Genomic DNA, 23,839 nt, shown 5'->3' with positions numbered 1-23,839 from the left:
GACTCTGATGCGTTAAAACAATGTTCCTTATCGTATTTGTTTTCACATTGGAAGTCAGTGCTGTCTAGTGTTGTGTTCACTTTTTGTTTCATTTCCGTTGTCGAAAATGTGGTATAAACGCTCTGATAGAAAGCCAAACGAAGAGCATACACTAGAGCGAACGTACAGGTGTCTATTGTAGCAATAACAATGGAACACGCACGCGTGAACAAAACATTTCCGACACGCTGCAAGACGTATCTCCGAAAGCCGAACTATGTAAATGTATGCGACGCACTAGCCAATCGCACGCGAGACGCCGCTCCGTAGCAACACTGGGCATATTGGCGCGGTGTTCGAAAGAACATCGAAGCTGACGAGTGCGATCCAACATAGGGTGTTTAAAATTCCATTTTCGATAGGAAAAACTTTGTCTTATGCTCCGAAATTTGGTGTAGATGTAGTAAACATATCAAAGATTCAATTTCTGCAAAAAACCCAAATCGACAAAAATAATGGTCAAAATCTTTGTACCCCGCCTAGGAGGGAATTTCCTCTTGCGACTTTTGCCTGAAACCGTTGTCGCGGGTCACAGATAATACTCGTAGGATTATTTACTGATGCTCATTATAGTTTGAACTTTCATAATACTTGTCCAGTTTTGTGAATATTACACTAGTTCATTGCTATTGCTTTGCTGCATGCATGAATGAAATGTAAAGCTATCTTTGTGGGATATATATATATGTGACCCGCTACAACAAAATGGTCCTAAAGTCGCGCACGGTCGAAGCCGTGAAAATCGAGTTTGAAGTTAGAGCATCAAAATTGGTCAAAACTTACGATTTTCTGAATTTGACATATTATTAGAGTCTGACATGTCTTCTATCATCTGTCGAAATTTTGAAGCAAAATGATAAAAGGAAAGACCAAAAAATAGCGTTTTTCTGGGCCATGTTTTTTTGGCGTTTCAACGAAGCAGAAACTGGTTCGAACATTTGGATTGAGCGCCACACATAGGCTCCGCCCCTAACAACGACCAGAGTGATCTCATTGGTCAGTTTGCTGTTTGCCGCTAACCGAAGCGTGAAGCTCGCACACTGCCCAGTCGACTGGTGCGTGCGTGTGGGTTGCGCTATGCCTAGCCGCTTCTCCTGACATCCTGGTCACTGATTGGTCGGTGAGGAGACCGCCGACGCTGTGTTTGAATGAGCAGTTCGGGGGTTGCTAGGGCTTAACTTCTATTGTCCGGAGGTGAATACTGAATTGCGTGTCTCTTGATTGTGATTGCGTCACAAGGAGAACTTTTAGGGCGCTTTTCTCGAAACAGTGATTTCTCAGACGTCTTGACATGCTGTCTCAAAACATCGATATCTCCGCAACCGATTATTTTTATAAGACGTGTTATATATCAATTAAAAGCAGAAAGATTAGGAAATTGTGTCATGCAATTTTCAAATAATCGACCTCGCCCGACTTTAGGATCATTTTGTTGTAGCGGGTCACATATATACTCCTCACTTCTTTCATTTCTGTGTTTTCATGTTTAAATTGACTTCTCTGTGTTTCCCCTTCACTCCTGGACTGTGTTTCATCTGTTTCATTAATTTTTCTTATTTTTAAAGTGATTATTCATAATCATTTAATGAGTTAATATCTGTTTAAAGTGATCTAACACCCATTCTGAAGCCTACTGAAACATATTTGCCTGTAACTTATATAGATCTCAATCATAGTCTTCGTATTTTTCCCTAATTCCCCTCAAGGCCCCCTTCTTTAAGGTTGTGGCTCTTAGCGAAGACGTAATACCATTTAATGAAATGCACTTTTTACAAATGTGCATCCCATTGTCCGCGACACATATTTTGAGGATGATAGAAATTCTGAAAATTATTCTGGTGAGACTCGGACAAAGAAATGGAAAGATCGTCCTTCAGGGCTGAGTAGAACTCAAGAGAGATAAACTCATCGATGGTATGGCATTTCTGGAAAATATCCCAATGAATTTTGCTTCAGTATTTGAATACAAATTACACACCTCGTTTCTTTTATCCTTCACATTTTGCAATATTTTGTAGCTTTGTAAAGTGATTTAGTGTGGCAATCAGGCAAACAAGTGATGTACCATATTTGCCGGCGATGAGGCCACAGTGCTGTAAAAGCTGCGCCCCTAATTTGGTGACCCACTAAAACAAAATGAAATGCTATTGGATTTTATTCCATTCAAAACTTTCATCACTTTCTGAAGTTTATAACAAACTTCAATTCTATCTCTGTATGTCTTTGCATGTTAGTAACCTTTTTTGTGTAGTTTCATTTTAAGTTTTATAGTTATGAACCAAATAACGTATCCTTCATGTTGGGATTTGGAAAAATAATTTGAGCATGTAATGAGAATTATATTTAAAAGTGTGTGCACAAAGTTTGATCTTGGTGTTTTCTCATTTACACATGACACATAGCTTGCTATACAATAGCTAACATATTGCTTGAGATAGTGCTATTGTGTCATGCATACGGGCAGGTTATTGCTTTGTAATTACTGCTATGGCAATGCAAACTTGTTTGCGCTATACTCTTTTGGGTAAGACTTTGTTTGATCTCTTAAAAATTGGCATGGAAACAACAACAACAGTTAGTAAGTGATGACAAAAAAGAAATTGTCACTTGATTGTAGAACATGACATTGTCTGTTAGATGGGGGGGGGGGGGGGGGGAGTCAGCAATCAGTCATTCCTTAGACCAAAAACTTTATCTTATGTTAGATATAGTGTTGATGTGCAATTTTAAAATGTATACATTGAATTTGAAATTAATAAGATCACAAATACAAAGAATATTGATACCATATATCAGAAGAGACCTTTCCAGAAAATCCCCTCCCCCCCCCAAAAAAAAAAAAAAAACAGCATTAAAATTTGATACAAACCTCTTAAATTGGTGGACTTATGTAAGAATGTTACCATACCTAGAAATATTAAGGTGGAACATTTGAGAAATTTGCATATTTTAAATTGGGGAAATTGTTTCTATGAGGAAGTATATTAACTGTCGTGAGGCCTCAACAGATATGAGCTATCACCAAGAGCCGTATCAGGCAAAGCTGCAACCATCTCAACAAGATGGGCATAACGTCTGCCAGGGATATCCCCTTCAAAATGCTGACCGCAAGCCCCTTCCACCTGGTCCAGTTTCATTCCCTACTATTGACCTCTTCGATTCGCTAGCCCCAATTCTTAGTGACATTTCATAATGTATTCCTCTTTTTTTACAGATCCTCATTCTGCAAGTATACGCCGAATATTTCGCGAGGTTTTTATTTTCGCGAATTTGGCGAGTCAGGTGCTATTCGCGAAATTAAAGACACGCGAAAATATTGACTCTGATCCCGATGTGATTATGACATACACATGTACACTTCTCCGTTCAGTACAGGACTCCACGATAGCGAATTTAACCACTCGCGAAATCGTCGAGAATTCCCGATTTGCGAAAATTTAGACTCGCGAAATATATGACGTATACAGTATTTATTTATTACCTCTTCCAAGGAGGTTATGTTTTTGTTGGTTTTGGTTTGTGTGTTTGTTTATTTGTCTGTGTGCAAAATAACTCTAAAAGTTGCAAACAGATTTGGATGAAACTTGCAGGAAAAGTTGATAAAGATACAAGGGTCAAATGGTTAAATTTTGGTAGTGATCCAGGAGTTTTTTGTGAATTTTGGAAGGGTTTTTTTTAATCTTTTGGCAGATAGGGTCATTGATCTTGGGTGTTCAAGCTGTGCATATTTGAGGTTTGCATATATGCACTTAAAGCGCACGCTATGCTCGGGCGACACGCAGCTGGAAGCTAATGATGTACATTAAAAGCTTCTATATTGGGAAATTTGGCAATTTTCAGCATACATGTATGGGTGGAGTGCTCTTCTAGTGTATTTTTTTTACTTTTTTTTTTTTTTGCCCATCAAGACAAGAGGTATTCATGTTGAAAATTGGTCTGTGACTGAGATGGTAACAGTAGAGATACAGTTTGCTCTGTTCATATGATGAGCTTGTGGGTTCCTAGTCAAAAGCCTGGTACAATTTCTGTGGTGACTCAACAACAAGAACAATAACAAAAACAACAGCAGCAGCAGCAATGATAGCAACAAATGGGAGCCATTTATTCATGTATTTTCTATCATCACGCAAGAATTTATGAAATTGAAAAAGATGATATCAAAATAATTAAACAAATATTTAAATTTGAAAAATGCATAGATTTTCATGATACCATGCTGCACTTTCACTGACCAACTCAAAACATTAATTCAGGGGTAAAATTAAGGGAAGCTTGGTAGTCCATGAAAACAGCAAGTAAATTTTTTTTTTAAAAAGGTAAATCTGCTATTAATGTGGTCCTGGTACTCATGTCTTCATATGTCTTTTGTTTCTTGTTACTGTAAAACGAGGAATTTTCGCGTGCATTTTAATTTCGCGAATTTCGCGAGCGCCAAGATTCGCGAAATTAAAATGCACGCGAAAGTTCTTGTCTACACTATATGCATTGAATGCCAGTAGCAATTCGCGAAAATTTCATGCCGCAAAAAAGGCCGCCGGCTCCAATTCGCGAAAAATTCATGTCGCGAAAATATCATGTTTTACAGTATTGAATATGACTCTGTGAAGTTGGTAACAGATATTGACTTTTACACTTGAATCTCAATGCATTATGGTTGTGCTTGACAGGCCAACAGCTACTTAATATGATTTATGTTTTGTTTGTTTGTTTTTTTTTTGTTTGTTTGTTTTTTGCCATAGCCAGTGTAGAAAGAACTGGATAACTACTATTAACCCGTTGAGGACGAGTCCCGAGTATACTCGGGCAAGCATCTATAGGAAATTCATGTTGTAGCAAAATCAAACCGTCCTCAATGGGGTAAGTATGCTGTTACTTCAAGTTTTGCAGTGTAGTAGAGTGAATGGTCCCTAACTGCATAATCAATTAGAGATATTTATTAGACATTTCATAATTCAGTTTACATCCTGTTTGTTTTCCATGCTTGATATCAAATCCTTCCTTTTTCTTGTGCAATTAATATCGGGCTTAAACAAAGAACCTGCGAAATTGGAATGCATCCAGAAAGAATTTGCCTACATCAGAATAGGGATGTCATAAAACAAAGATGAAAAAACCCAGAAGAGATCAGATATTAACTAGATCAGGACGGCAATAAAGCAAACATGAGTAGGTGTGGATCTGTTAAGGTTAGTGTGTTTATCAAGACAGAAATGACTGGATGTGCAAACACATGCAGAGGGCACATGCTTACATGCAATAACCTCAAACAATATCCCAGCCAGATTACCTGATAGCCATTGGTCAGGTACAAGGTCCTTCAAGGGGGAGTCTCCTTGTTATTTATATAACTCTAGAGTCAAATCAACTATTAAAGGCATTATTTACCATTTGCAGATGAAAAAAGACCCAGCTTTAGTGCTTCAAAATAGTTCTAAAATGTCAGTTAAGGATAGAAAAAACCAGTGTAAAAATTTGAACCAGTATAAATATAATCAATGTTAAGTATTGTTAAATATACAAAATATGAACAATAGTTATAATAAAAATGTTAGTTTCCAGACATAACCATCTACAGTTATGGTTTAGTCAGAACAATAGTGATATTTCCTTATATTTTAGGCTTCATTAGGAAATTTCTATGTGATAGGATGTGAAATGTGATATCTCAAATATTTTTTAAATCACTGCTCTCAGTGGTAAACTGTACCTGTAAGGGTTTCACCAAACCACCTTCTCCCCCTCCCCCTTTTCTTCCCGCACCCCACCCATCTTCTCCCCCCCCCCCAAAAAAAGATAAAAAAATATGTGTATACATAATATATATATATATATATATATATATATATATATATATATATATATATATATTATATATATATATATATATATATATATATATATATATATATATATATATATATATATATATATATATATATATATATATAATATATAATAAATAAATAAATAAATAGAATAAGATAATTAAATTACAAAGACATTTTGAACTTTGCTCATCAGAACATAGTGATACCTGTGTCTGGCAGTTCTGAATTATTGTTACTTTTGGGTCATATATATATTTTTGTATTGAAAATTGATTAAATTGATCTCTTTGTAGAGTGAGAAATAATATCTGTTTGATTTTGATATGAGGACGAGTCTCGAGTATACTCAGGCGAGCGTCTATGGGAAATGTGTGTTGTAGAAAAATTAAACCGTCCTCAACGGGTTAAGTGAATTATGCATGGGGAAATACACAGAATTGGGTTTGGATCCTTATTGTGAAATTAGAGAATATGTTAAGTAATTAATTACACTATGACTGGCATGGAAATCAAAATGATGTAACAATTAACAAAGAGATTGGTATATTCTCACTGATCTTCTGTGTGTGATGTCATTGTAATCCTGACAAATAAGGCAAACCTAGTTGAGAGCTATTCTACACAGAGATAATTACCATGTACTAGAAAAAAAGATTAATGTGTGCATAGACTAATGAGCACACAGAACATTGATAGCTGAAGACTAGGGGAGCAACTGAGAAAGGTTGAGATATTTTCATTGCCATAAAAGACTGAATATCAATCAAACTTTTTACAATACCCAGATAAAATGTGAACTTTGCTCGCTAATCAAGTGATTTATGCTTGATAAACAAGGTAGTTATGTAATACCTTTTTTATACACCCACAAGGTGTATTTGAAAGGGCATTAATTGGTGAGGATAGAAATTTGTATATACACACACACACACACACACACATATATATGTATGTACATATCTATCTATATAATATATACATACATATATACACATACACACACACAAACACACACACACACATACATATATATATATATATATATATATATATATATATATATATTATATATATATATATATATATATATATATATATATATATAATAGTATATACATAAATGTGTGTATGCTAAACATTAAATATGTGATACATTCCTTTAGTTGGATTTTTTTTGTAAGTTTTAAATCCGCTTTAGTAAATGCACGCATTTTTAATAGAGATAGAGAGGATGCAATAGATACAGGACAAAATAAAGCTTTTAATAGAGAAAGAAATAGTTTGAATCACTGAGTCTCCTTCTTTGAGTGCAAGGTGAAGAGAGAGGCTGGTGAACTGTGTATCGATACAGAAGGTTGCAAAGGGAGACAGGATTCTCTGTCTGATGTTGCAAAAATTGGCATTGATTTATAATATTCACCGGACTGCCTGTCCTTCCTGAAACCAGCTCCATCACTCACCGTCTCCAGCGAGCCTGATGCGTCGCACCTGCGCATTTTTTGGGCTGTCGCACCGCATCCCCTCAAATATTCCTCATCCCGCCCCGATTTGCATATATACCTGAGAATCCGATAGGCTTGACAGTTTTCCAGGTCTGACCAAGAAATAAGATTGCACCTCTTGTCTTGCGGTCTTATATCATCTCTCCTCCTTTTTTTTTTTCTTTTTTATCCTTCCCAATCTCTGAACCACAAACTCATCCCCCCCCCCCCTCAAAACTGAAGGCACACATTTTGTGACTCATCAGTGGATTTTGGTTGTGATGTGATTGATTATGTGAATTAATGCAGCGTGAGCACTTAAATTTGCTGTAATTCTGCTGTTTATCTTATCATTAATTTTGTCAAGCAGTGGCTATAATTATAGCCACGTGCCCTGCTCCCCGCCTATGCCACCCTCCGTCTTCTTTGGGCACAAGTGCCAGTCGTCATCTTGATATATACACACGTGGAGTAAAAGGAGGATTTTCTACATGACACTTGTGCATGATTTATGACCAATCATAGTAGTTATAACACATCGTGGTAGAGGAAGATACGGCAAAGGACAATACTTACATCTCTCTTCCTCCGCTTTCCTTTCTATCTGGTTTCTCTTCTTTTTTTTTTTACCCTTCTTTTTTTCACCCTCTCAGTCTGTTTATTCTTTTCACGGGAACTTTCAATAATCCTCTTCCCTTGTGTGCTTTCTCCTTGTCTTTCATTCCCTCGATTACCTTGGCATTGACGGTTTGGAGGCAAATTCAGTTTTTCATATCTTAATTGACTATGGTATCAATGACAGGCAACACATTGACTTATTCATGTCCTAATTGATAATGGTACTGATGATACACTGAGGCTCAAAGCAAGCCAACATGATTGATTGTATCAGCAATAACGTGATGGGCACATTACCAGTACATATGACACATCACTACATGACCTCTTAGAACTGTAGACATGGTTTGCTGACAAAAACTACAATATTGGGCACTTAAGAGAAATGAAATTTTGAGAGAATTAGACTTTATTAAGTCCAAATTTCATGTCCTTCAATTCTCACATATTCATAATTTTTTCTTTTTTTTTAACTGTGATATTATGTCTATATTGCAAGAATCATTTATGTTTTGAAATGTAGAATATTGTGGTTTACAATCCATGATACTGTAGTCTTTGTATTGTACTTATGGTGTTAAAATGCCTAATTTTGTACATGTTTGACTACGGTGCATCATAACTTCATGAGACCTTCTATTCTTTCTTTCTTCAAAACAGTTTTGATCTGTGGCCAGCTTTCTTACAAATAATATGGTGGGTTTGTGGAAATACACTTAGATTAGATTATGTAACATTGGAAAGTTTAGAGCCCCCCCCCCCCCCCCATTAACGTTTCAACATTTTGAAATTGATACTCATCAATTTCTTCAAGCTCTCATGGTAACTGTCAAATGATTACTTTTTTTCCTCACGTGGGATGTTTTATTCCATACTTCTATCGCATCACAAAGAATATGTGACAAAAAATTGGACTTTATAAATTTGTCAAAACATTCTTTTAACAGATCAAATGCAGTTGGGGTTGCTAAACACAGCACAGGAAGATTTTATTTCCATTATGACTGAGACAGATTTTGACTGAAATTGAGCAAAATATGATAATTTGAATGACTTGAACAATTACCACCAAACTTGCAAATTTGAGTGAGTCATCAAACTCTCTGGAATTGCCATCATGGCCAAATGATTTGAACATCACTTGCTGTAACATTAGGTAGCCGAAAACAAATAAACCTCAAACAGAAAATAGTTACTGTATACGCTGTTATTTTCGCGTACAGATATTTTCGCGAATGAGGAGGGCAAAAACATTTTCGCGAGATGTTGTTTTCTTGAATTGACACAGAGCTCATCATTTTGCGTGGTCTTAAATTCACAGTCCATCTGTGATTTGTGAAATTCCCGAAAAATCAAACCCGCGCGAAAATAACAGCTTATACAGTACTTTCAAATTCAAATGAAGGAAAGAACTTCTCTGTCCTAGAGTATGTGTCTTGCTGAGCTATAAAAAAGAGTCATCTCTTGAAGATATCTCAGAGAGAGTTATATGCAGACTTGCCTTCTGGCAACTTAAGAAAATGAAATGAGCGACATTTACATTGATGAAACAGGTGAGGAGGAGTCAGATGTGACATCACAGTCACATGACCAAGGTGTCTATTTTGAGGCTTGAATGGAACATCTCATGTGATGTACTGGCATCCGAATAGTTATAACTTTCTACGTACACTCTGATCTTGCTAAAATTGTGGTGGATCTGCTGCTAATGAGCCTCTTTTATGTATGTGTGTATGTATGTATGTACGTATGTTTTGTTGGATACATTCTCCCTCATGAATATGAGAGGAAATTCAGTAGATGCTCATTATCGTCGGAACTCTAGATTTGTACGTCATATACATTCTGCTGAGCCATTCTTATGTGTGATATGTTTGGGTTTTTTTATTTCACTGAAAGCAGTATGACATACCAAATCAAAAAGTAATAAATCACTCAATATCTACAAATTTATGATGATTTCTAAAATTATGGTGTGATTGAGTGTGTGATATTTTTTTTTAATTCTAGCATTTGTAAGAGCTAAAATATGGTTCTTAAAATATGGTTGTGCTTTTGAGAAGGAGCTTTCTTAGCTATTGTACCATAATTTACTAGTTGAGAAATGCCTGTGTAGATTTATCCGAAGACTGCCTTTTTTATCAAGGCATGCAGTACATAGGTATGCATCTAAACTAATAAATCCAACACAATTTGGTGTATTTTGTAGCTTGCCATATTTGCTTTTTCTTATTTGTGCTGTCAAATAACAAATAGCTTGTACTTGATCTATGGTGCAGTTGAACTGTTATATGTTTATAAAATGCAACAACTTTTTGAGATAAAGAAATATTCCCTATCTGCACTGACAACATAATTATCAAGGGCATTATGTTTTCAAACACATGTGGTAAATGCCTCTGATTTCAAATTCTGTGGTAAAAAAAGAAGAAAAATACATTTTTTTTTAATGTCTGTGCCATGTGTACAGCAAGAGCATGATGTGTTTTTATGTGCTCGTATACTGTCGTGTAGAGTTAAAGAAAAAGGAATTTGCCATTGTATGTGCAAAACAAGGTGGGAGTACTTCACACATAATATCACTGTCGGATGACCAAGACAGCTCTGTTTTGAAATGCCCGCAGGAGACCATATTTAGCCAAGTTACTTACATTTGGGTGATCCTAATTTGTTCCCTTTTTGTCAGATTTCATGCTGATCATGTTGTTCACATGCCACTGGTCTCATTTAGAATGGCAAACTGCTTTTGACTATATTACCCTCCCTTCTGAATGCACAGTATACTGCATGCCAATGGAATTGGGATGTACTCCAAAGACAACTGATGGAAGAGAACAATAAGGGATGGTTGTTGGTCTGTACAAAGTCTTCTATTGCAAGGAGTAATTTACTTCATCTGTGATAAGACACATCAGTGCTGGATGAAGTGCAGATTTTAATAAGGAGAAGAGTTTAAGTGCATTACAAAGTCTTTAAAATAAACTAACATCCCTATGCAACTCATTTGCGCATCATGTAGTGTCCAGTGAGTTGGGGCTCTGTTGTTTCCAATGATGCAAAGTATACAAATAAGACGTAATCTTTCTGTTTATTGAAACTTTAAAGCCATTCTTCTCAACTATCATCTTCTTGAGGCGCAGTTTGGCTCCTACAATTTTTTTTTTTGTGGCCTATTTATATCAATCACAAATCTCTTTTGTTTTATTTTTGGCCAACATGACGACCCACTAGTTGAGAAACAGATCTTTAAAGTACACTTTTGATTCTATACAAAATGATTATATATGTGTCATGTGAGCCTCTATTACCAATTGGAACTGATATACCAGAACAAAAAGAGCAATATTGCTATTTGAATGAAAGTAGAGCAGTATAACTATTTAAATTGCAAGATCCTCCCTTCAGTATTATATTTACTGTGCATGATTGTGATATTCAATAAAGCTCATACCTCAACAAGAGATGCCTGTTGATATACAAGAAAGGCTTATTTCATTTTATTTAATTTGTTTCATAATGCATCATTCATAAGATGGGGTGACAAATATTGCATTCACGCAGGATGAAAATATTGATAATATCGCTTAATATGACACCTCTTGTCCCACTCGTCATTTCATTTTTTTTTCTCCCTCCCTGTTTTTACCTCCATCTCAATTTCTGTTTGGCAGCATGGAGGCATGTTTGATACATCATCCCCCCCCCCTCGTTCCATTCCGAAACTTACCTGTGCGGCTCCTGTCACCCGAGCCAGTCACTGTCCCAGCCCAGCACACCTGCACTCTGCGACCCTTCCAAAATTGTCACCTGACCCCAGTCAAGCCCTCCTCGGCTACCCCCTGTCAAATTACACGCTCCTTTGTAGGGCAAGTAGGGAAGGCTACTCACTCCCCATCATGATAAGAGGGAGGGTGCCGTTTGACACCCCTCTATCTGGGTTTGATTTCTTGGCATTGACACTTCTCCTCCTTCCATTCATTGCTGATTCATTGAGACTGTTAGTGGAGTGTAGTGGAGGTTCTACTGTCATCGTGCAGATCATGTGATTAATCAGGTGAGTAGTCACATGATCAGCTGCATGAATTGCGCCAAAAATTATTTGTTTAATGTAAAAAAAAGAGTAAGCTCAAACTCACTATCGCATCATTCAAAAAGTTTGATAATGTGATAAATAGTCCTCCAACACATCTTCAGGACAGACTCATGTAGCTGGGGGATTAACGCACAAGTTCTTCTGAAAATCAGATATGACAAATCCAAGCATAGATATTGGAATCATTATACCCCCGCCAAACGAAGTTTGAAGGGGGTATATAGGAATCAGCGGACGGTCGGGCGGTCGTTCGGGCGGTCGGGCGGTCGGTCCGTTGCAAATCTTGCGTCGCGAACTACTTTCTCAGTTTTCAAACGATTCCCATAAACTTGGCACAGATGTGTGCCTTGGGTTGTAGATGTGCAAGACGTATTTTTTGACAGTACCCAAAAGTACGTTGCCATGGTAACGGCATATTATGGGCAAAAATGGGTACAAATCTTGCGTCACGAACTCCTCCCACAATTTTTGATCAATTTTATGAAATTAGGTACAGATGTTCATCTGAATATGTCAATGTGCAAGACACATATTTCCGCAGTGGCAAAAAGTGCGTTGCCATGGTAACGGCATGTTATTGGTAAAATATAGGGCAAAATGCTTCATGGCAAAACTGCTTCATCAGTGTTCTTCCAATTCTCATGGAATTCATATTGAATGTTTGTCTTAGGATATTGGTCAGCATGACACATTTCTTGACAGTGACAAAAAGTATGTTGCCATGGTAACAGCTCACATATTATGAGCCAAAATGATGGAAAATTTTGTGTTGCAAACTACTTCCTCAGTTTTTGCCCAATTTCCATGAAACTTGGTACAGATGTGTGCCTTTGGTTGTAGATGTGCAAGACGCATTTTCGACAGTACCCGAAAGTACGTTGCCATGGTAACGGCATATTAATGGCAGAAGATCAAGGAAAGATCTTGCGGATTTAACTACTTCCTCAGTTTTTTGACCAAAACTTATGAAATGTTGTTTTGACCAAAGCTTATGAAATTTTGTTTGGCGGGGGTATAACCAGTCGCTGTAGCGACATTTCTAGTTAATTCAGTGTACCTTCTAACTTTGTTTTTGTTGTTTGTTTTTCCAGAAGTTTGAAAGATTACATATACAGAACAGTAAAGGAAAATTTATATGATTAAACAATATTGAAACAATACTTAGGTCTGTTTCTCTTGAAATAGGCTTTTCCAGTAATGAAACTTTTGCTAGTGCTTGAGATGCAAAATGTATGCCAACATTTTTTAATATTAAGCCCCACATACTTTCCTCATCCAACCCCCCCTCCCCCCCGCCATCCTTCTTGAGAGTACACCAGATATTGATTCCAGGGGTAGATTTGATTATGCAATAACAGCTGGCTGCGTGTAGCCTTAGTTGTATTAGTAATTGGGGATTTCAAAATGATCTCATTGAAATCATCCCAGCTCCTCTCATGGCACGTCAATTCAGGCAATCAGCAAACCAGACATGGCCCGCTAGTGCTACAACCTGCCAACCCTTCAATCACAGGCCACCTCCCCCCTACTCAATCACATAATCCACGTAATCCCCTATTTTCATTTCCTAAAGATGAGGCAACAACACATCGAGACATGCCAGCGATCTGTCGTGCCTGTCATAAAGCATAATGAGGGATCCCTCGTTAATGCTCAGGGCCCGTGTTCGCATTATTGAATCTCTGTTTGAGCTGAGCACACATTCCTCAATTTCTTTTTTTTTTTCTGCCCTTTTGTGTGGTCATTTTTCCCCTTTTCTTTTCTGAAGTATGATGTGGGAGGGGGTTTACTTTGAATCATATATTCCGTCTCCTCTTTCCTGCTTCCATCAGAATGCAACTTGTTTCCTGCTCATTTCGGTAGATGAGAGTCAATGGCAACCCCTCTCCATTTCAGTCCCACCCCCCCCCCCCAAGACTGCCACCCGCAACCCCATGCAGGTATATGTATGTAGGACGTAGGAAGTCCGAAGACGTGACATTTTTGACAGCTGCCTAATTGCGGTGAATTAAGAAATCATGGGCAGAGTGTTATGAGAAGGGGATCTCCGTCGAGAGTGCCCTATCTGTTGGTCATCAGAACTGATGAATGATGAGAGCAGGGGGATACAGTGGACCAAAAAGGAAATAAGCAGTGAGAGTATACATCCTGACTGATATTTCATTAATATTCTCTTCTCTTTTTTTTTCTTTGCTTGTTTTATAAGTCATCCCAATATAAGGTATTGGGGGGATTAAAAAAAATTGCATTCATTCAATTCTGTCCCTGTTAACCTGTTGAGGATGGTACAACACGCATTTCTCACAGACACCTGCCCAAGTATACTCGGGACTCGTCCTCAATGGGTTAAATTTGTGATAGATCAATTTTAGTATGTCCTGGCTTCTCCCTTCCGACTGCTACTTTCTCAGATCACATGGGAAATGATCACAGAGATCTGTAACACATTCTAACACTTGACACAGATAAAAGAATTGCAAAGGTAAAATGGAAATGCTTCTCACAGATGTGAAAGTTTGTAACATATTAGATACATTTACACAACTTCCTTAACTTAGTTTAGCTCCATGTAGACACACAAGTTAACAGCCTTAAAGAGGAAATCCACCCATAAGAATAAATACTGTATACGTCGTTATTTTCGCGAATTTCGCGAATTGCAGTTGGATCGCGAATTTAACAACACGCGAAATTGTCTCCATGCGCTTTGTTGATAGAGCATTAACGTAAGCGTCGGCATCAATTTGTGAAAACATCACCTCGTGAAAATGTCTATGACCTCGTCATTCACGAAAATATCTGTATGCGAAAATAATGGCGTATACAGTAAACCTCAAAAGAAAGAGAAATTATTCCCTACAGAAAGATATAAAAATGATCAGTATTGGACAAGAAATAAGGAAGATATGACATCTTGAAATTTCACATTAAAAAAAAACAAAACATTTCTTGACCAGTCCTTATGAATATTCAAATCAGCAAGTTGATGATGTCATGCAAAATTTCTTATTCAATTCACATAAAGCAATGACAAAAATCTCATATTTCAGTTGTATGAATTTAAAACTTGTCTTTAAACAACACAAAATAAAAAAGAACAAATGTGATCTTCATATATATATATATATATATGGGAACATGCTTTTCTTTTAATTTTTCCAAATTTCATTTATAACATGTTATACATCAAAACTTGATTACTCGTGTGTGTGTGTGAATGTAGGTAAAGAGGCACAGTAACTCACAGGGGGCAGTCCTGTAATTGCTAAGTGATATAATCTTGTCTTCACCTTGTCATATGATCTTATAACAGCACTAAGGTTGTATTGAGATAATACTAAGCTAACAGTACATTCTCAAATGAAATGCAGTATGATAAAAGAATTTCTGCTTTCTGTGACATATGAGTAGAAATATCATGCTAGGGTTATGTTCATTTATCGGTTTGTTATGCGATTTAAGTGTCCCACACATCTGCACTTTGCTCTGTTGACTTGAATCTTTGTGGGATGCTTTATCAGGATCATGAGAAATAAAAAAAAAAATAATAATTTTCTAAAAGTCACAGTTTCCCAGACTTGTTGCACAGATGCGGGTTTGAAATGTGACTCATAATGCTTTTCATACACCACTTGGCATTCCTTCATAGGCAATCTATGTTTATATGAAATGGATAATTGGCCAGTTGGTGTGACTGTCCACACCGCCTAGGTCACCCACAACAACTGGCCGTCCATAACTGGCGCCTGGTTATGTAACCAGTCATGGATTATTCATCTCAGAAATTTGTCCCGGCATAATTGCCGACACGGGATGTGTATTTAACCCCTTGCTCCATTTCCGTGGAAATATATTTTCTCAAAACATTTCCTCTCTTTGCTGTGTATCGTTTAGATGAAAGAAAAGTGGATATTGTAAATTGATTTCAGTGTGTAATTGCTGGGAACATTGTATCTGCTAGAAGCAATATATATTTCATTCATTGTCCATACTATATACAGTGTTGAAGGTATTCTGGTTGCCTGTTCCTACTCATTTTTTTTCCGTCATCAACTCTGACTCTCTCTTTCTCCCTCTCTCTCTCCCTCTAATCCTCCTATTACATTTTTGAAAGGGTTTTTTCCCCCTTCTATTGTACTTGGTTTCCCACCCGGGAACATAATTTCTGTTTATATTTTCCATTTTATCAAAGAAAAGACAAAAATTGTCCTTGTAGTGATAAATTCCATGAGTTCTAGTCTCATTTATAGTTATACATTAAATCCATGGAAATGTACCAACCCACCTCATACATATCCCCCCCCCCCCCAAACACTTTCTGCTCCAGTTCGACTTTGTTTTGAGAACTACTTGAAAATAAATATCGAAAAGGCTTCCCTTCAATTTCACTATTGTGTCAGTGAGGACATTTTAGATACTCATTTTAAAGACTCTTTGATAACTGAAGATTCTAAAGCATGCAGTATGTAATCAACCATCTAGAACAAGTCGTCCAAACTGTGTGACATTCTCATGATTTTGTCTCGGTATTTAGCAGACACATTACAGTCTCGGACACCATACCCTCTGTGCCTCTGAGTTTGCGAAGGACAACGTTTGACTCTATTATCGCAAGTGCTGACTAAATAAACCCAACCAAACAAACAAATGAACAAGGAAACAAACAGAAAAATTGATAAAGATAAGCAACAGAAGTTTTACTCCTCTCCCAAACTATTCTTGCCAAAAGACTGGAACATCTGATGTAATATCATTCTCCAATATGTCTCCTGAAAGTGATGCTGATAGGTGACTAACGGGCACCTGTTATCACCAGAGATGGAAGAGAAAAATAAGAGAAGGAAGCGGTATCTGTTGAAGTGTTGACACTCCCCCCTTTTTTTTTCCATTCTTTTAAAAATTCTCTGGGTGCCTGCAGAGCAGCCATGCGCAAGGTCACATTTCTCTCATTTTTCAGCCACCTGCATTTGCTTGCTGTGCAAGAAGTTTGATTAAAACAGTTGGTAATGGGCCAATGTGTCAGTGGGTGGGGGGAAAAAGATTGGAGGAACAGTCAAATAATATATAAACAAAAGAGATACACAAGAAAGTGTGGGGAGGGGGAAGTGTTGTGTTTGATTCAGGCATTTATTCCTTTGAATCCCAGTTGTTGAGACATTTGCGTTGTCTACATACACGATATCCGGTTTTCACTTGGAGCAGAGTCAAGCTGAATTGCATTGTCGATTGCTGGCATCTATTCTTGATGCAGTATCACTTTTTTGCTTTGTCTTCATTGATAAGATTTTGACATTTTAGAGAGAAGTTGCTGTGATGGCACTCTACATCAGAGCATCATGTTGTGGGAGGAGAGAAGAGTCCCTGTCCAAAGTGGATTTGTTAATTTTTCTGATGTTCTCTTGTTCACAAGCAAACAAAATACCACAGTAATTATGCTCACTTCAAAGTCTAATGGTTACGCATGCATTCATGTACTGTGCTGGCGCAAATAACTCAGTCTGCCCATTGTTAACTCGCTTTGCAAGTTTAAAGCTCATTGGAACCCACAAATATGGTCCACACACCACACACACACACACACACACACACACACACACACACACACAAACAAACAAACAAACAAACACCTTGAGATACATATTACAACAAGAAGCATTTGGTGTTACAAGAATAAATGTCACGAAGTTTCACTATGTTACCTCACTACTACAAAACTCACGAGTGGCTTGACGAAAGAAAAAAAACAGAAATTTCATGTCGTTTTAATCTCACAACTTTACTTGCAGTGTTTTATGTGCACATTTGTGTCCGTACTGGAAGAATCAGAGCACAAGTTTGGAGAAGTTGAAATCTCACAATGTTTCTTCACAAGCAGGATCAGCCCTATAGTCAGCCAGAGATCTCACCGTAGCAAATGATGTTCATCGCAATTTTCTTATCTTCCTTGTGATTCCTTGTAGTAATAAACTCATCTTTCTATACTTCTCTCCTTTTCTTCACATTTTGACCCAGAACAAGGCAGGAGGACCATGAGAGGCAAGCAGTGGGACACTGGTTTGAGCCCATGGTTCATGACGACCATAACCCGCTTGCTTGAAAAACAATTCACTCACCCAGTCATCGTCGTCGTTGTCGTCGTCGAGTTGAACCACTGCTTCCAGGTGCTGATGAGGTCAGTATCTACAAATCTACAAGTTGAATGAAAAGAGACAGTCTGTTACGTAGCACTGTTAATTCCATGTTGAAAATTGCCTTCTCAATGTAATCAACTGTCGTTGCAAGTCCAGGGCAGACTAAAGAGTCTGTATGTCATACACTTCTAGATTTCAGTCCCAAATGGAAATCTTGACATCTTGCAGTAGAGAGCCATAATGTAATTTCTTTTCTTTTTTTCTATTTGTATCCTGTAATAGTAGTATAGATTGTTTGGAATGACTGTTGATTTCATGTTGGATTTGTACTGGGTGATAGTTTCACACTGTGCAGATCCAATAGACCTTTACTGAGCACTCATAATCACAAATATCAACTACTCTGAGGTCCAGTTAAATTTCCTAACTAGCTTTTACTCGTTCAGAGACTACTTGTGATGCTTTATGTCTTCACAATCTATATTTGACTTGACACTTTATGTAAATCTGTATCTCAAACCTAGCAAAATCTTATTTTCAAACTAAAAAAAGAAGAAAGACAAAAGATGCAAATACTAAAAAAAAAATAACACAAATAAGATGTTGAGGAGTTGTGCAGTTTGGCATTTATGAATATTTTATCACATTATCTCAGCAAAGTGGGAGCAGAGAATGACAGCCGCTTCTGGCCAGCTGAAAGGAGCGCATGAAGAATATTTTCCATGTTAAATCCGCATCGTCCCATCCCGGAGCCCAGTGGCATGTACATACTCCTGGATCTTGTTACCATGGCGCAGGATGAAAATATGAGGGGTGATGACGAGGGGGAAAGCCAGCAGGGTCAAAATAAGAAGATTATGACCAGATTATCCTTGTCGTTCCCAAACCCCGCCCACCCCTCCTCCAGTTCTTAGATATGTTAAGATACAGAGCCATACAAACAAAAATCTTTGTTTGCTTTGCTATGTTTCCCCTCCCTAGCATGATTCTTAATTTCATTTTAAAACAATTTGTCTGGCCGATTTTTCTCTTTTTCTTTCTCATTCTTATTATTTTGCTTTTTCTCTTATTCTCTTATTTTCTGTCCCTCTCCCTGGGAATGCGGTTCATGTGTTCCATATCAGTTAGGTCAAGTTTGCTTGTTTAATCTGCTTCATTCACATATTTCACGCCATTTCTCTACTTCCGTTGATGTGAAAATGGCAAGTGTCAATGATCTTCCCCTAATTCTAGTATTATGCAAAAACAAAGCATATTATCCTTGATGTTTTTCTTTTTGAAGGGTCAAAAGGCTTAAATCTATTTTTTCAATCAATGGTGAAATTGATATATTTAGTAGATGAAGAAGACTTTTCTCTCCTATTTGACGCTTCAAGATTGAATTGTCAAAAACTTTACAGCCTGATAGTCGGTTGTTGGGGAATTGTTGGGACTAAAATCATTTGAATTCTCATTTTCCTCTGACAATTCTATGAAAGTCACATCGTATAGTGTGCATACAATTAAAGTCAGAACAAGGTTTAGATAATCTGTTATACGTTGCAGCAATGTTTCTTTGATTCCTTCATCAAAGGTGGTTGTCTTAGAGGGGTAACCATACTATACAGCATCCTAATTAGATAACTCACACTATGCCATCTTTATTTCTCTTCCTTTTTTCGTGGGGGGGGGGGGGCTGAGTGACGGTCATACTGTCAGAATTCAAGTACCAGGTAGGTGGCTTTGAGCCCTGATATACTTAGTATTGACATAGAAGAGCACTGCATTGCACCACCTTCTGATTAATGGTGCTATGCAGGTGGCTGTGGTTGCCATGGAGACCATGATGTAACATGTAACAAAGTGTTGGATTGGGAGGTTGGGGTGGGGGTTAATTTCCAGAAACACCCCTCCGGCAGCCGTAAACATTTATTCACATGGTGCTGTCAGTATGAATGGAGGGGATTATGCAGCGGACAAGATCCTGGGACGGAATGCCTCGTCACAGAGCCCTCCCTCTCTCACCCCTTTCCCAAGTTAGGCGTGAAAAATGGAGATATTTAACAAATGCGTGAATTAAGAGATTTCATCTATCAGTCGTGTATGACAGTGATGAGTGTACATGACTCATTTTTGTAGGTGTCTCTATTACTCCCCCCCCCCCCCTTCCAAGTTTCTCCCTCCTTCAATATCTCTCCATTTATGACACCGTTCTCTCTAGAGGAGCCCTCTCTCTATCCATTTACTTGGATTCCATGAATATATTTTGATGCCATAGTGTCATCCGTCTTTTGTTACACATTACCCACCTGTTGCATTGTATAATCTTAAAAGGAGATTTACAGCAAGGGAATGATGGAGCTGAGGTCTTCCTTTTCCCTTCTCTGCAAAGGCTTTTCTAGGAAGAGGCAAAAGGGCAACTGTAAGGGAGTAAAGACATGAGAAAACTTCTGCCCCACTGCAACAAGATGTGCCCATGATTCCTGCTGGATTTACTCCTTGAAATCCAGGTATCAATACTGCAAGACCAGAAATGTTCGCATGCATTTTAAGTTTTGCGAATTTCGCGAGAACCAAGATTCGCGAAATTAATGCATGTGAAAGTTCTTGTCTGCACTCTATGCATTGAATGCCAGTGGCAATTCGTGAAAAAGGCAGTTGGCTCCAATTCGCCAAAATTTCATGCTGCAAAATTATCTGGCTTTACAGTAGTCAAACCACTTCCTTCATATAATAAGCCTCGATGTAGGTTTGTTTGCTTGTTTGTTTTATTTTCTGTACTATAAAATCAACATATTCCATACATAAATGTCAAGAAAAGAAAAACATGTGGAGGGTAGCCCATTTTCAGTAGTGACAATGATAGTCACTTCTGGTCTTCCATGGGGCCCTGTTTACAAAAATTTCACACAGTGAGGGACTGATAATAGGTATGTGAAGTGATGTAAATATTTTATCTCTTCTTGCCCTGCATCATCAGTCTGTCATTTTCTGCCAAGTCTTGAGGAATATGTAGCAAGCAAAAAAGCTACAAAAAGTCCTGAGGAAGTGACATCAAGTTGAAGATGGGAGTCCTTGAGGTCTTCTTGTAGCTATGCATCACTCCATTATTTCATATTAGATAAACATGTTACTAGCTACTTTGCCAGGACCTATCTCACTGGTGGAGACTTCGCCTGAACTGCCACGACTGATCAGTTGCTGCGACTCCTGTGACTCTAGAAACCAAGAAATGGCTTGCACTCTTACCAAGAAGGTGACTCCAGGGCAATGTCCAAGACATCTCACAACAAGGTGATGACTTTTTCACCCAGAAATTGCAGCACCCGGGAAGCCAAAACATCTCCAAGATGTCTTCTCAGTCACAGAGATGGCAGTGAGAAGTCTCTGCAATGTCTCAGGTAGTTCACCACTGGGTCTCCTAAAGGTCATAGAGACATCTCGGAGACCTTACAGAAGAACTAAGCGACTAAGGAAATGCCACAGTGATGTCTCCAAAACCAGCCAGAGACTGGAAAAGGTCTATGTTTGACTCTCTCACATCTCCTAGAAGACTAGGCTAGTCTCTATTAGACGTTGCAGAGATACATGTGGAGATGTCTCCATGACCAGCGGGACTTGAACTGCCACCAGGTGGCCACCTCGTCTCCAAACCAATGAGATACCCACTCTAGGTTGATTGCAGAGAACTGGAATCAGTAGGATCACAGAAAAATGTCAAAAAAGGAAGAATAAGTATCAAGGATAGCATCGACTTTATACGAAATGTGTGAGAACAACTGCTGTAAAAGTGGATATTTTCACGTGACTTATTTTTCGGCCGGGCAAGAAGAGTTTTGCATGTTTTTAATTCCGCGGAATCAAGACATAAACTACTGGAACGTACGTCAAGCAAAAATATTTGCCTGCTTTTATTTTCACGCTACTTTCTGGATGCGCGAAATGCGCGAAAATTTCAGCACCACGAAAATTTCGACTTTTACAGTATCAAGATTATCTCTTTCCTGAGTAACTGGCATTACTCCAGTTGTGTGATGATTTATACTACATGGAGAGAAATAGTAATTAGAAGGTATCATCCCATAGATATGAATTATTGTCACCGCCCAGGTATTGTTGTTGTTGTTGTTGTTGTCATCATTATCATCGTCATCATCATCATCATTATTATTATTATTATTATTATTATTATTATTATTATCATCATCATCATCATCATCATCATCATTATCATTATTAATTCATTGACAATCTCCTAGTCTGCCATGGCAGCAAAAAAAATTCATGTTAGTGGGTGTGATCCATAGACCTCACCACCCGAGTATATCAGTTGGTTTCTGTGCATTTGACCTCTTGACTGGGTGTACTCTGATTTCATGCATCTGATTCTGTAGGCATGTTCACATTGATTCAATTTTCATTCTCTGAAATTGTTGAGCATCCATCCATATCATTGGGGGGGGGGGGGATGACCAGGTCAACATACACCTCTGATCAGCGACAAACTAGCCCATGGAAGTTTGGGTGTGACTTTAGAGTGCTTCGATATCCAAAGAAGATAAGTGGATGAAGTTGGTTACTCTGAACTTCAGAGAAAACCACACTGAATGATATCATAACATTATACATGTATGTACTTAGGATATATCTAGATATGGCCAGTCAGAGTGATATGTCTAACTGTTCTTGAGTGATTCTTTTTTTTTTTCATTTGGTTTGAGGAGATCAGAGTCACTCAGGTGTGCACAGTCAAAGTGACCACCTGTCTATGATGACCACCTGCCCATGGCAACCTTATGAAGTCCCCTGCAAATGAAACCTGTAGGTAAAACTTGTGTATAGCAACCACAGTTCATCAGTTCATGTGTGTGTGTTTGTGTGTATGTATTAAATGTCATGATTTTTCCCACTTTAGCCCTCCTTATAAGGACTATTTTAATGCACACATTTGTCTCTCTCTTTTAATCTGGTAAAAGGTAAAAAAGGGTTAGAATCAAAATGAAAGTCATTTACTATAGGAGCTTTGAAACATCTCTGGGCAAAAGCAAAAATATTGACTACAGAGGTAACCTGCCAACAAATTCATAATGGCATTGTCACTGTTTTGCTAGCTTTCTCATATATTACAAACTGCAGTGGTTGATGATACTGAGTTAAGAGTATCAGTTGTCAGCATTTAGTATAGTGTTGAGCTCATGGTGATTTGCACTCATGGGTTTTTTTTTTTTAATATATTTCTTGAATTTTTTGTTTTTTTGAATATTTCTTCTCTTTTTTGTGGTCAGTATATTATGTGATATGCCAATTACCTTGGAATTAGTATGTTTATTCAGCTCTGGTTGTAATTGTTGTGTCATGACAATAACATGCATGTTGAACATTTTTACAGAGTAGGTCATAATATTTAGCCTTTTACAAAAATGAGACCTTTTTTATCCTTGTATTCCTTACCTGTAAACATCACACTCTTATTTGTGCAGCCATGAATATGTTGTTTCTGAATAAACACATGAAAACACTTTGTGTGATGTACATGTAAAATAGTTCAATCAGAATACATAGATACATACATTGAATGATGCAACCTTCAAATGCCCACACATAATAACTCTGCTATTGTGCCACTTTATTGATACGAGCCATACGTTTCCACCAAGGACATCAAAATGT

The 23,839-nt window shown here is 37.7% G+C and overlaps 1 protein-coding gene across 1 annotated transcript in view; it reads left to right on the top strand.

Annotated features, from left to right (window-relative positions):
* The window catches only part of LOC140232544 (uncharacterized), a 93,849-nt gene extending 75,741 nt beyond the window's left edge, over positions 1-18,108 (top strand). The window contains exon 2 of the mRNA XM_072312642.1: positions 18,072-18,108. The gene's annotated coding sequence lies outside the window, so the exon portion shown is untranslated. The remainder of the gene's footprint in view (positions 1-18,071) is intronic.
* The last annotated feature ends 5,731 nt before the right edge of the window (positions 18,109-23,839 follow it).

This window comes from Diadema setosum, chromosome 9 (assembly GCF_964275005.1).
Source record: "Diadema setosum chromosome 9, eeDiaSeto1, whole genome shotgun sequence".
Taxonomy (NCBI): domain Eukaryota; kingdom Metazoa; phylum Echinodermata; class Echinoidea; order Diadematoida; family Diadematidae; genus Diadema; species Diadema setosum.
Note: the sequence above shows the minus strand (reverse complement) of the source record. Positions and strands in the feature narration are given on the sequence as shown.